Here is a 14046-nt window from a genome sequence, read left to right on the forward strand (position 1 = left end):
CCGACCGTCGAGGCTATCTTCTTTGGAACTAAAATGGCTGTTCGCACGCGCTTTCCCGGAACGAGACAACACGCGCTCAAGAACATAGCTCGGCCGTGTCAACTGCCGCGCAATAAGAGCACATTTCGGAAGCGGTTCTTCTTTGTTGTTTACGCGCGCGCAGGTACGGGCGTATATAAAGCCCCTTCATGTTTTAAAAGTACCGCAAGGCGCGTCGGTGCAAGAGGCACGTGCAACGTGCACCCCTTGGGAAGATCATAGCGACACGGCGCAGCACTGATATGGTGGCCCTTATTGGCGACGTGAGCAATCGAAAGCGTCGCTGTAATCGGCCTTCCACAATTTTTCCCGAATGATGATTACGACGTCAGCAAAATATTTCTTATAGACGCAAATAAGAGGAATGGAAGAACTTCACTTTTGGTGGTGTCGACAGCGTTGGTTTCAAAGCGCGATGATTTCAAGCTTCCACCATGCTCATTTCAAAACACCCCAGGTAAGGACGTCACGAGAGGAAACCATAGGAGGGCGAAACCAAAACATCTCGCCGCTAATAACCACCATACCACTGAGCTAGATATCAGAAGCCATGTTCTTCCCAGAAACGGCGCGCGGCACGTGTCTCGAGCATTCCCACAACAATGAGTGGCGCCACTTTTCCCAAGATAGAGGGTTCATGACGCCGCTAGGAGCGACGCCTTTTTGGACAATGGAGACGGACCGTTTTTCAAGGACTCTCCTTTTGTCCAAACTTTTGTGCCGGCTTTTTGTTTACCATAAAGAACAATAGAATCACTTCCCAACGCAGGTAATGTGTATCCAAAGTTAAGCATGTTTCACATGCAGCGGTTTTGGCCCCAGAGCGGCGCGATTTCTGCCGTCGCGGCGCTCTGGCCAGCCGCAGCGGTTGAGCGGCATGAGCGCCGCGCCGGCAGAAATCGCGCGGCTCTAGGGCCGAAATCGCTGCATGTGAAACAAGCTTTATACTGGTTCCGCCGCTTCTGTCTATTGGGCGGGCTGATAGTGTCGTGAGCGCCATCGAGAGGATAGGTCTCGAAAAGACGTCACGCGCCTTTTCGCCTGGCGCCCTTTTCTAGACGACTGATTTTACGAAAACATGCCAGGCGTTCTAGGAAGCTTCTTAATTGACTTGTGTCTAGTAACCTTGCCTTGTGCAGTGGCTCATTCGACGCTACCTGCAGACACAAACGCATCAAAGGGCTTTATTTCAGCCCTGCCCATTTGGACTGAAGCGACGGAACATTTCCTGTGGAGTAAAGAGAGTATATTTAGGTGTTCATGGGGACAATAAAGCTTGTACAAACGATTGTAAAAAAGTGCATCGTCCAAAACGGTTCTTCAATGTGTGAGAGATGAGCCTCTCCCAAGGGAATAAGATTAAAAATTCATATTAAATTTCAAAAGTTGTTTTATTCAGACAATTGCCTAGGAGGATGGGGCCCTAAACCTTAAGCTCCTGCCAAAAGGATGCTTTTACCAAATACTTTACTAGGGAGAATACATTCCACTTTGTTCATCTCCATTAGGGAGAACGCCTACAGCGCCTAATCCAGCCCTGACGGATGGGAGGACCGCGTCAGTCGACGCGAATGCGCATCGGGATGTTAGCGGCGGCCGCGGCGGTGCCGTCTCCAAATTTCTCCGCGCAGAGCCGTGTTTTCTTTTTTTTTTTTTTGGGGGGGGGGGGGGGATGAGCTATTATCGCCACCAGTCGCAGACATTTCACGACTACGCGCTACGCTACGCCGGCGGTCGGTCCGCTAGTGCAAGCCAGTGTCTCGAGGTGTCAAACAATGCCAAATGTGTTACGAGGTGTTTTTGTTTGACACGGTTTCGAAACGATGCACACTGTATACCCAGAGTTTCAGAAAACATTCGTTTAGTTTCGGTTTCTGAATTCGACTTTCAGAAGGAAAAAGAAAAAAAAAAGAAAAATACCCAATTATCTGTATTTTGCCGTTTTGCTCTCAAGAGACAATATGTTATTTTCTGTATTCCGTAGGTTATTTCAGTGATGTGCGCCACTATAGCATGGTGTAGTTTTGGAACTTGTATCATATAAATGAGGGAACACGATTGTTTTCTCTTTTAAGGAACTACCGGCTGTTGGTTAGCAAAGAATTTTGTATTTAGTCTTTGGTATTTATTTATTTGGCTTGGAGTGCCGCGGCTCCGGGGAAAGGCAGCAGCCCGTACCATGGAGGCCCGCCGTGCCGCGTCTCTGAACATGATAATGTGGTGTGCATATACATGCATGATGGCGACGACATGGATTGTTGGTATTGGGAAGGATGGCAATTCGATTCGCAGGACTCCAGATTTCGTGGAGGCCTGTTGGGCGCATCAGCAACGAACCGTGGGGATCTGGTACGCCGTTTTATCGGTGCATAAAGGAGCCCCAGGAATAATGGTGGCGTTGTTTGCTGACTGGTGTCCACTGGGGTCGAAGCATCAGGCTCCAAGGAGGTAGCCCAGTTAAACCTGTCGTCTCCGAAGAACCGAGGCCCATAGCTGAGGTTACGGCACCGCCGTCGCCCGGTGGCGTATTTTGAAATCCTACCCATTACAGGGGGGCGGAGCCAAGGAAAAAAGAAAAACAAACAAAACAAAACTATGTCGGCTCCTATTGGTCCACGTGACTATGACGTCATTGGCTGTTCCCTTTAGCGGCAGCAGCCCCTTTTTTATTTTTGTATTGTTTTAATTACAAATGCACTTTAATAGACACTTGCGCGAGGTGCAATAATAGTTAAAATAGTTAGCGATGCTTTTAATTAGGGACAAAAGTCGTTGCGCTAGCATTAAATAGCGTCCAAAGATGCGATTGCACGGCCGAGACGACGCGGACGGACGTGTTTACGCTGATGTGCGCGCGGGCTTTATCTCGCACGCTTCCAAAGGTTTGTGGTTTCTAGTTTATGTAATTGTGTTTTTATAGTCTCGAGCATCTCCGCGCATTGAAACACGCCGCACTCCAGAATGCCAGTGTCAGTTTGATGGAGGCGATACTGTTTGTATTGTACGCCGAGCTACTGAAGCCTTTAAGCCTAGCTGGAGAAAAGACGATTGACTTGTTTGCGTTTAAAACGTGAAATGTCGTGTTCGGAAGGTACGTACGTACAATGCCAGACCAGCTGAACCAGTCCCACACGAACAGTTGTTTAGACTGGTGCTCGACCGCGAGAAGCGCACATCCGAGATACTGCCTACGATAGCAGCCAACTTCGCTGAACTCCGAGACATGTCGGAAGGATTCCGCACCGCGGGAGACTGCAACGCCGAATCTGTACCATCTGTACCGCGGAGTCGTACAGGTTCGCTTGCGAAGGACCTTCACACGGTTATATGCGAAATATAAGATAGTCGCACCTTAGGGACACTTATCAAAGCTTTGGCATGCTATTGTGAAGTATCACAAAATCTGCAACTTCAAAATTTGTTTCTGGAAAAATGCGGGTTGACTGCATATTTCCTGAAACAGTGCAACCTCGTTTGAATATTTCAACCTACCTGGGCCTTCACAGGCATGAAGCAGTCTCTCAACACGAACAATGACCCTCTTGTCACCATATCAAATGAAAAACGAGTTGGCTGGACCGTTATAGGGTTGAAAAAAGTGTATATTTAGAAAACGGTAAAAATATATACAAATGTGCAAATATACTTGAATCCTCCTCAGTTTGTGTGGACTTGATTTTCCGGTTCTCTTCACCGGTCTTGTCACCGTCTCGAAGCTCCGGCAAACCAGCTGTTCACCTGCTTGGTCGTCGAATCCAGGTGCTCTAACAGTGGCACCTGGATTCATACACTTGCGGGCACCTACCTATCTTAAAATGGCAATGCCTCGGGCACCTGCCAGAATTAAAGATAGTTGGGTGGGTTCCTTCAAGTCGCTGCCAAGAGTTGCTCCTGCCGGTGAATTATCATTCCAGCTTCTCGTCTGCAGGTGCCCCGGGGTCGCCGCCGAGAATTCCCGCAAGGGCCTTAGGTCATTACAGAGTTTGTCTGGTTGTCACTGAAACACTCGTCAGGGTGATCATCGGAGTCAACTTGCACGGGACACGCCAAACTCTGCTGTTCAACCCTTGCCACTAGCTGCTCGCTCCCGGTTGGTTCGCCTCTCCTATTCCTGGCTGGATCCCCTTCACCAGAATTTAGTTGCACTAAATTTCTCATGTGGCATGTTAAGTATTCTGTACACAGTTTCCCAGTCACATCACTTTGTAGCCCTAAATAATTGTGTTGTGTGTGTTTAGGCTGCCAGAAGTTATTCAGCCTCAGTGGGCATCAGGTGTCTCAGCTGTAGGGGAGAAATGTAGCCAGTGCAGTACCCCTGCAAGCCTAGGGTCTTTAACGACCCTAGGCTTTAGCGAAAGCTCTGCAGCGCGAGCTTTCGCTCCATGTGCCCCGAGCTGTTGTGCGCTACTCCACTCGTCCACCAATCCCCCTCTTTTAGCTTGTCTTACTAAACTGACTGACTGCAAGCTCATTTCCATAAAAAATATCAACATGTGTTCACATTTGAGATAACAAAAACAATCTAATTTTAGCAGTAGCCTGCATAGCGTTCGACATCCTATACTCCTGGCTAAAATGTATGTTCTACCACTTTTGCAGTTGTACACTGTTAGTGCAGACAGGACACCTGTGTTATTTCACATTTTACTCAAACAGGGTATGGGCAAGCATAAAACATTTACCGCTTCAATTGGTTACCTGAATGATCATTCTCCGCCATACTGTAGTCGTTTAAATGACAGCCTCACAACTTAAAATACGAACAAAAAAAACCAGCTCTTGCTTGTTTGTGCTGTGTTGCACCTGTGTTGCCATCCTCGCATAAAGCATCATGTTTATAATGTATGTCGCTGTTATCTTGCGTCTCCATTTGTTTCTCTGGCCAACCGACATTCATGAAACACAGCTGAAAAGTCTTGTCTCCTATTTCCTCTCGCTACTTCTGTGACTCGCAATGGTTTAACAGTGTATGAAAGGGGTGGTGCAATGATTTTCATACTTTGGCCTACTAACTGCAAGAACTAATCTGTGTCACTTATAGAATAAAGAACATTCCTGCGTGCGCTAGTTCTTATTTAAAAAAATTAAACAAATCAAAGGTGAAAGTGCCCATCAACTCTCACGTCGTCTTTCAAGTGACGTCTCTGGGGGCCACCTGGCTTCCTTTTGTGTTCTCCCTCACAAACCCCAGAAGCTTCCTTTGCAATTGTCGACTTTTCAAAGATAAGCATCGCCGCAGGTCGTGGCAAGCGATCGACACAAAGGACAGTTTGTCACGGGGCTGCTGGCCAGTGTAGCAGGAGAGGGGGACAGGTTTTGTTGACTTCCACGAATACACCAGTGACGTGCCAGGGTAGGTGCAGTGCAAGCTACATGCTCATTGGACCAGTCATATTTAAATCTTTCACCATGTAATTACGCGTTCATTCATGCCCACACTCGGAGAGTGGGGTGAGGTGATGAAAGGGAGGTGGTTGATGGGTTCGGAGAGCGCATAGCTCCCACATCACTGACAGCTTAGGAGTGAACAGAGTATAGAGTACTTTCTGCTAACATATCTCCTTATTCTTCAAGAGCCATGTCACTTCTTCATTCCTAATTACTGAGAAACTACTCAATGTTAATAGGTTTATAAATCTACTTGCTAAGCTTTGATCGTTAAACCTTGAAACAATTTTTGAAGTCCTAGGCACAAAGACGGCCCAACCTTGATAACGAATGAAGTCCATGAACCGAGATGTAAGTGTTACAAAGCTTCAATTACAGTCGTGAGTTTTGTATTCACCATGGGTATGCCACATTTAAGTGCATTCCTAAATGTGGGAAATGCTTATGTAGTGCCCTCTGCAGTTTTCCATCACTTAGGGACTGTAGCTTGCTTTCTCGTCAGTTGTGTTTTGCTCTCGTGCAGCTTTCCAAATGGACGACAAAGTAATGTGGTTGTAGGTTTAGAAAATATATTTGGAATAAAAATCGCCTCAAACCTTTCTAAATGCTGCAAGTTCAAGCTCCTATCTTTTTAGAGGCACTCTTAACAGTGAGCACCTTTTGACAAGTTCTTTTTGGTAAATAACACCAAACTTGTGATATCACAAGAAATACAGTAGACTCTCACTAATTCAAACTCTAGGAAGCTGCGACTTTCGTTTGAATTATCAGAATTTTATCTAAATATGATGCAAGATAAAATTATGATTTGCCGTATGAATGGCTACACACAGAAAGCAGATATATTTGATGATGTCCTCTACACAGGCCTACTGATCATAAGCAGGTATGCCAAAAATGAAACATTTGTGAAATGTATGACATAGTTTATTTATACTTTACAAATGTTATTTGTCGTGGACCGTTAGACAGCACATGACAACTCAAAACAAAATTAAGCTTGTTGGGCCAAGAAGTTGTCTAATACGAACTATTAAGCAGGGGACACACAAGCGATGAGAATGGGCACCGCGCAGCAGTTTTCATAGCAACTTGCACAGACGCTGTGATGTGGACCTATGCGATGCCGCAGCGTCCGCTCAAGTTGCTATGGAAATTTTCGTGTGATGCCCGTTTTCATAGCTCATGTGTGCCCGCTTGAGCCCCGTTGAGTGCGCTTCTCACCAAGCACTGGTGCACTGGGGGAAGAATCGCCCGCGGAAGCAAGAGCGGTATATAGAGAGAGTTTGGTCAATGGGGGAAGCGGAAAGAGCCAGGTTGTGCACCAGACGCAGACAGAGGGCTTGACATGCTCTCTTGGCCAACCAGAAGCCGAAAATAATTTCCTAGTGGACCACCACTAGGGGATTATTTTTGACTTTTGGTTGGCCAAGAGGGCATTTCAAGCCCTCCATCTGTCCGGTGGACGCCAAGTGCGTAAGAATTATATATAGTAATTCTTCATTGTTCAAAATATGGTGCACGTGTTGTTTCGATTGTGATCATGGAAAAAGATTTAAGAAACGAATGTGCCACTCAAACCAGGGCTGGATTAAGGTACGTAGCTAAGGGGGCTGCAACCTTGGGCCCTGGGCTCTCGGGAAGACCTGTGCTGGACCTTAAAACTTGTAAAAAGAAAATTGTGTTTAATTTACTACAGTTCAGACCAAGAGCAGAAAAAACACTAAGAAGTGCCTCTGGCGTTTTGGCCTTCTCGTTCCCTTCCTTTTTCCAGCAGGGAGATGGGCATACTATGAAGTTCCAGTCTTTAGACTAGCTGGCATTTGTGAGGTTGTTATACAAGAGCGTGCCAGGTCAACAAAAGTAAGGTCGCCTCTCATGCCCCTTGTCGGAGGGTGAAGCTGTCGACGCCGACGGTCACCTTGAAGTCTTCTAATTTAAACTCAATAAAAAAAAAAAACATAAGTTTTTTTTTTTTTTCTTTCTTGCATTGTTTACGAACAATTGGCTGTTGGAAGTTAAGCAAGTGCTGTCAAAAACTACTCGAGCAGTACGCATAATACACATTTTTTTGCAACCTTTTAGCGAAGTTGCAGCCCGTCGACATTACTGCATTTAGAAGGAACAATATTATGACTAAAAATGATTGAAACATTTTCCCCCTTAAAAAAGACAGCGTGTGGGTACAAGAATTCGAAAATATCTCCTCGATTTTCATGAAAAATTTTTTGAATGAGTGCTACTGGCTTGATTCCCCTCCCAAAAGGAAAGAAAAATATTTTAGCCGTTTCAACTATTGGAATATTTTTTTTCTGCCTGTATAAATCAAGCAGAAGTTCTAGTCAAACAAGTGAACGGGGTCATGATCTTCAACAGAAATTCTTTAGTTTCCTTTACGGAGCTGCTGGATATGACCAATACATCTAAATCTTTTCCTAAATATTTCATTTTGAGTTTTGTACCTCAAAATTACTCTATAATCTGCTAGATCGGTTGATTTGTTTCAAAGCAGTTTCTAATCAAAAATTCCCTCCACTTCATTGTCAATGTGATATTCTATGAATTCCATTGAATCTACAAATCTAGAAAAGGCTCGACAAATATCATACGATGAAAAAATATCTAGATTTCAAAAAATTTTAAAACTTGCATGCCGTTATTGTTGTTACCTCCACCACCATGGTCATTATTACTATCACGAGTAGGGGCCTCGTAACAACCTTAGCCCAGGGCTCCAAAATATCTTAATTCGGCACTGGCTCAAACTAAGTTTTGTTCGAACGGACTCTGACGACTCCAACGGCAGATTCCTGGTCCTTGGCACCTGGCATACGGATCACGTCAATCATTCTGCTAGTAGCACAGATTTTTTATATCTTCTATATCTTTGTACGTCTTCCACCATGATTTTGCATAACCGTGATTGAAACATCACGTGCACCATATTTTCAGTCACAGAGTTACTCCGACGCACTTACTAATTTTGATTCTTGCGACCACTGTCAGGGTATTATTCTCAGATTCTGGTTGGTCACATTCGAATTTGAGTAGATGCCCTGGAACACGCCCAGCCCGCTTTCTGCAAATGGCACCTCCTCATTTGCCTCCTATAGTTTTCAATGAATGGCCAAACTCTCTCTATATATGGGTCTGGTGGAAGCAAGCTCTGGAGGTGTTGCCTCTCTGCAGTGCACCAATGCTCGGAAAGAAGCACACTCAACGAGGCTGTAAGAAAAAAAAAAATTAGGAATTACACAAAACGCCATATGAATTAAACACCTCATGAATACATTAGCGAAAAAAACTTAGCGGGACAACCAAAATTTTGAAATTTGTTTGAATGAAGAAGCATGAAATATCAATTTCAATTATTGCAAACCTACTCTACTCAGCATTGCAAAGTGCATTCCACTAGAAACAAGAATTTATGACAGAATAGAAAGAAAATATCTAATTTTTTATTAGAAAAGCAAAACAAGTTGTGAACAAACATCTGTGTTGTAGGCTATACACTTAAATAAATAGGGCTGCAGCAGCAAGTTGCATAAGAACAAACATTCTGCATTGGTGGATGTCAATGTCTGAATGCTAGTGAAAACCTGGGAAATATTTTAGGGGCGAAGCTCCTTAGGGTCTAGCCTTGTCCGTCTGGCGGCCATGCTCACATCGATTGCCATTGCATCTGTCTTCTTAAAAAAAGAAAAAAAAAACATGTTTGCGCAGTCGACAGGATTCAAACCTGTGCGGGGAGACCCCAATGAATTTCTAGTCCATCGCCTTAACCACTCGGCCACGACTGCGGGACGAGTAGGGGGCTCTGAGATGTGGTAGTAACTCAAGAGCTGGGGATGTCATGGCTGAAACGTTGCATGTAGCCGCTCAACGTCTATACAGGAGAGGGCGCTGCGGTCAAATGCGTATATAATCGCGTTAAACTTTGCATGCATTGGACCAACGTTTATAGATGAGAGGGCGCTGGGGTCAAATGCTCAAATGCGTATATAACCACGTACCATACCTCACATTCTGTTTCTGACATGGACTGTTGACTCGGGCGGTGGAGATGCGTTCCCACGGCTTCTAACGGATCCAAGCTGATCCGCCAGAAGAACCACTGGCTCTGCGTTTCACCGACCGTAAAGCAGTAATAATGAAGTTGAAACGCAACCCGGAACTCGGCACTACCTATGAACAAAATCAGTATCATCAGCACCACCAGAGCTTCGCCCCAATCAACGTCATTCACCACGTGGAGATGCGGTCATTTTATTTTGTCAATGTTCAGCTTCTTAGGTTTCAGATTCTTGTTTGGTCGTCGTCATTTGTAGCTCAAGAAGGGACATAGCACTTCGTTCTTAGCTCTTTGATGATTATGTTTCTCATGAATTTTCAGGACACCGCAAAAAATTAGCACTTGTGCCAGAAAAACAAGTACAGTTCCCAAGTCAGCAGCAAGTACTTCACAGGTGCCCATGCAAATTACCTCTTTTAGTGTGAAACATTCTTTAACTAGGTGTTCAGCATTTCTTGAAGCCTGGATAAAAGCGTGGCCGCGGGGGTCAACACTGGTTAGTTGACGGATGAGGGAGGAGGAGCGAGGTGCTCGACACTGATTCGTTAACGGGGAGGTTGTGACCAGGGGTGGAGTAAAGCAGGAAATACATGAGCAATGAAGAACAGGTGCCGCAAGGCAGCGCCACCAGTATCCATGGCAACCAGTGCTGGCATCCCTACGTCACTTCTGTGCGGCACCGTGGCACTCGGATCTGGTCGATACAGATCAAAGCCGCGCAATGCGACTGTGGCACGCCCGTGGCGTGGCAAGCAATGAATGTTGCGCGGCACCCACTTCGATTGCTCATTACATGTTCCATGCATGGGGAGAGGTAACTGAGGTGGGAGAGCAGGAGTGGGTTAGAAGGTTCTAGGAGATGACCAAGTTTATCATTTAAAATGTATGCATGTCACTTGTTAAATTATCCGATGAAGAGCTCCGGGAATGTAAGCGTCTCGCTGAACAGGCTAGGCGTGCTGCTAAATAAACTTCACTAAACGTTAAAGATGCTAGAACATTTCATGTATGCAACACAATTGCCTAGCAGTTTGCCATATTTTTGAAGACTGAAATATACCTGGACATCGAGGACATAGAAGCTGGAGATTGAGGACAGATTTGCTAGAGAAAAACCACAGCTCGGCAAATCAGCTCGCAATCTCAGTGATGGAAGGGCTGTGCCGTTCGCACCAAATTGCGCCATGAACGAAAGCTTGCTACATCTTGCACCAAAAAGCCATTATCATTGAGAATTGCGCTACATTTGTGCCAAGATGGGCTTAAGGAAAGCAAAAACTAAGCATAATATGTTATTGGTCGACCCTAATATTCAGAGAAGTAGGAGGAAAGAAAAATGGTACAAAAGTAATAATTTACAGCATTTCTACCCATTGTATAGACCGTTCCATTAGGGTCATAGCAGAGAGGGTAAAAGAGAAAAAAAATGCACTCCCCCTCTCCCCCGCAAGCCATCCGCTCCACCGAGTGGGCTGTAGGTAGCGTCCGGCTGGCGTGCAAACTCTGTTTAAAATCGCGTCATTTTGGAACTTTCAAGCGCAGATGCGCAGATTTTGGTATGCCAGTTATCGTGTAATACTATGCTAGATAAAAAGACTCACAGGGTCCAATTGCACTGTTACCTGCGTGCAAATAAAAAACAAGAATAGGGAAAACTGTGTCAGATTGGCCGGTCTCTTTGGCGAAAAGAAAATTCGGTTGCTGTACCTTTTTTACGATACCAAAGTTCGTACTGGTGTAGGCCTTTAGCGACCATGAGTGGAAGTCTGAAATAATAAATAAAAACGTGCTCTCCTGCCGCAATACACGCAGTAGTTGAGGGTAGTACTGCCGGCTGACTCAACTGCTATTTATGTAACGGAAAAAAGATATGCTAGTTGATCATTTAGCAAAATAGAACAACAGAGAGCTATAGCCTGATTTTGGAGTAGCCACAACTATTCTAAGAACGCGAACCACTTCACAACGGCAGCCACGAGCGATAGTTCGGTGTTCGGTAGAGCCCGCCGATACAGCCCAAAGATGGAGAACGGCAACCTCCCGGTTTGTCGTCTGCTAGCGGAGTCGGCGGCGTGCCCTCTCTCTCGTTTTACCCCGCCGAACCCGCTGAACTTCCCGGATGTGTGGAGGGGGCGCTGCGGTCGAACAAAATGGTGCCGCCCAGAGAGCGCTAAATGGAATGGTCTATAGTTAGTTTAATTTAGGTCAAAGCAGAAATGAAGTATTGAACATATACAACCACAAACACACGCACTTAAAGCGCAAGTCACAGGACATACACTGCACTTGATTTAGTCGATGAAAGAACACGTACAGGAAGATGGGCTAAGGCCATGATATGTTGATGCCGCGCTTTGACGATGTTTGGTTGGTCCCATTGGCACGTAGCATTGGCTGCACTTTGAATTAAGATGAAATTAAGCATACAAATTGCTTGTCCACTGCACTGGTAGGTTGATCACCCACATCTAAATTTCCATGTGATGTCGGCAATGTCAGGAGCTAAAAGTCCCGATAAAACATTGCATAATAGTAGGATGGCGACTCCTGTGATAAGACAGAACTATGGTCTTGTACTCCTGATGCGATCACTTGATTGTCATGTCTGCTACATCCCTCAGTACCGCCTCTCGCAAGCGCGTCGAGCTTCACTGCTTTGCACCGGAGTGCTAGGAGCAGTGGCTGGCATGGGGGTGCTCCTGGGTTTGCCCGATAGGCTCGGAAATTATGCTCAGTAATATTACAGATCACCTTCTTTGGTCTTGATGTTCAGCCACATGGAGGCTAAACAAGAAACTTTATCCACCCGTAGGGAAAACAAACCACACCATTTCTCTGCTCAACAACCACACTGGGCAACAGCAGCACTAACAATGAGTGATTTTTAAAAGCAAACTCTTGTACACTACACCTAGCGTATAACAGCACCTTTAAAAATGCCGTCGGAGTTAATTTAATGCCTTGGGAGTTTCGCGTGGCCCTAGGGAGGGGTTTATAGTCACGTGGTATGTACACAGTGCTGTATTAGCTCCGATAAGTTGTGGCGTCGGCTGCAGTCCATTGTGAGGTGAAACGAAATATATATTCCAAAAAATAGGGCAATCGGTGACCTTTAGTCAAACAGTCTATACTCTTTTCACCACTAAGCTGGCAGTGCGGTGGAAACTAGTGCTCGTTGGATCAGTCGTGTGTTCATCTGTCGCCACGGGACCTCGGTCCGCCAACACCCATGCGCAGAGAGCGGGGCCATGTGATGTAGAAGATGCAGCCGACTGTGCCTGCGAGCGTGTATCTCCCACCTCACTGTCAGTTTAAGGGTGAATGGACTAGTCCTGTTGTACGTGTGCCTTCTTTGTTGTCCTTGTCAAGTTTGCGCTATTTTAATCATGTCTTGACATACTTCGTTCGTGTGAAGATCAGTCGTGGGTCTTTCCTATAAACCACGAATGGGGCGTAGCCGAGTTTGGGCCCTTTGGAGTGTCGTCTGCTTCTGTTTCTTAGTCTCGAGTTTCCATATTGTTGAAAGTTCACCATTCCTACTTCTAGCTTGCCTGTTACTTTTGTTTCCATGAGATCAAACGGGCTCATCGAAGCTGGTTGTCTGGCAAAATGATCTTCCTGGTTGAGCGAGGGGAACGGCGGCTGTACCAGTAACTCTATTCAATAAATTCCTGAGCTACGGTTGAAAACTTTCGCGTGTTTGTCATTATTCTGTGTTGTCTCGTGACGAGTAGACATGAAGATGACTCGCCAGCGTTAACTCGTTCAGGTTATAATTTCACAAATAATTAAAAGGCGTGTGTAACTTAAGACGAAATATGTAAGCAATCAATAATCAATGTCGGTAAACAATACAACTGACAGATGTCATCCTTGTGTACTCGTAAACTGTCTGACAGGAACCTAACATATGGCAGAACCCAGGAGCGAGCACTTACCTGCGACTTACCAACTGTCATCCGATGGTTTAAAATGATAGTTTTCCAAGTCAGTCAAGTGTGGAAACTGCGATTCAAGCAGCTACTTCTCGCCGAACGATTGATCAACGCGGAGGTAGCGGAGGCCCGAAGACAATGTAGGCCGCCATTTTGTTGATGGGATTGATGCCGTTGGGACTTGTTTTGACCGATTTTGAATTGTGAACACCAGAGTTATTTAAATAAATCATAAATTACATTTATAGCTTTAAATATATTATAATTTATCTAATACTGGATACAAATAATTCTTAGGTTAAAACTAGCAACGTCATTAACCAATCGTGCGTCTATCATCATCATCATCATCATCACCAAGGAAAAATGGCTGCCTCCAGACGAGCGATGGAACGTACCTTTGTAGGCGTTTGCATGTTGAGTATATTTATGAAATTTGAATGCATAACGTTTATGTAAGCCTAGGTAAAGAGCTAAAAAAAAAAAAAAAACAATTTCGTCGCTTCATCTTATTCACAAGCTGCGAGGCTTTGTGACTGTTACTTTATTTTTACATATACCAGCTTGTTTGCGCCATTACATTTAGTGAATTCGTCCTTGTCGTAAACCAAT

The sequence above is a fragment of the Ixodes scapularis genome, unplaced genomic scaffold (genome assembly GCF_016920785.2).
Source record: "Ixodes scapularis isolate PalLabHiFi unplaced genomic scaffold, ASM1692078v2 PGA_scaffold5__190_contigs__length_132052651, whole genome shotgun sequence".
Taxonomy (NCBI): Eukaryota; Metazoa; Arthropoda; class Arachnida; order Ixodida; family Ixodidae; genus Ixodes; species Ixodes scapularis.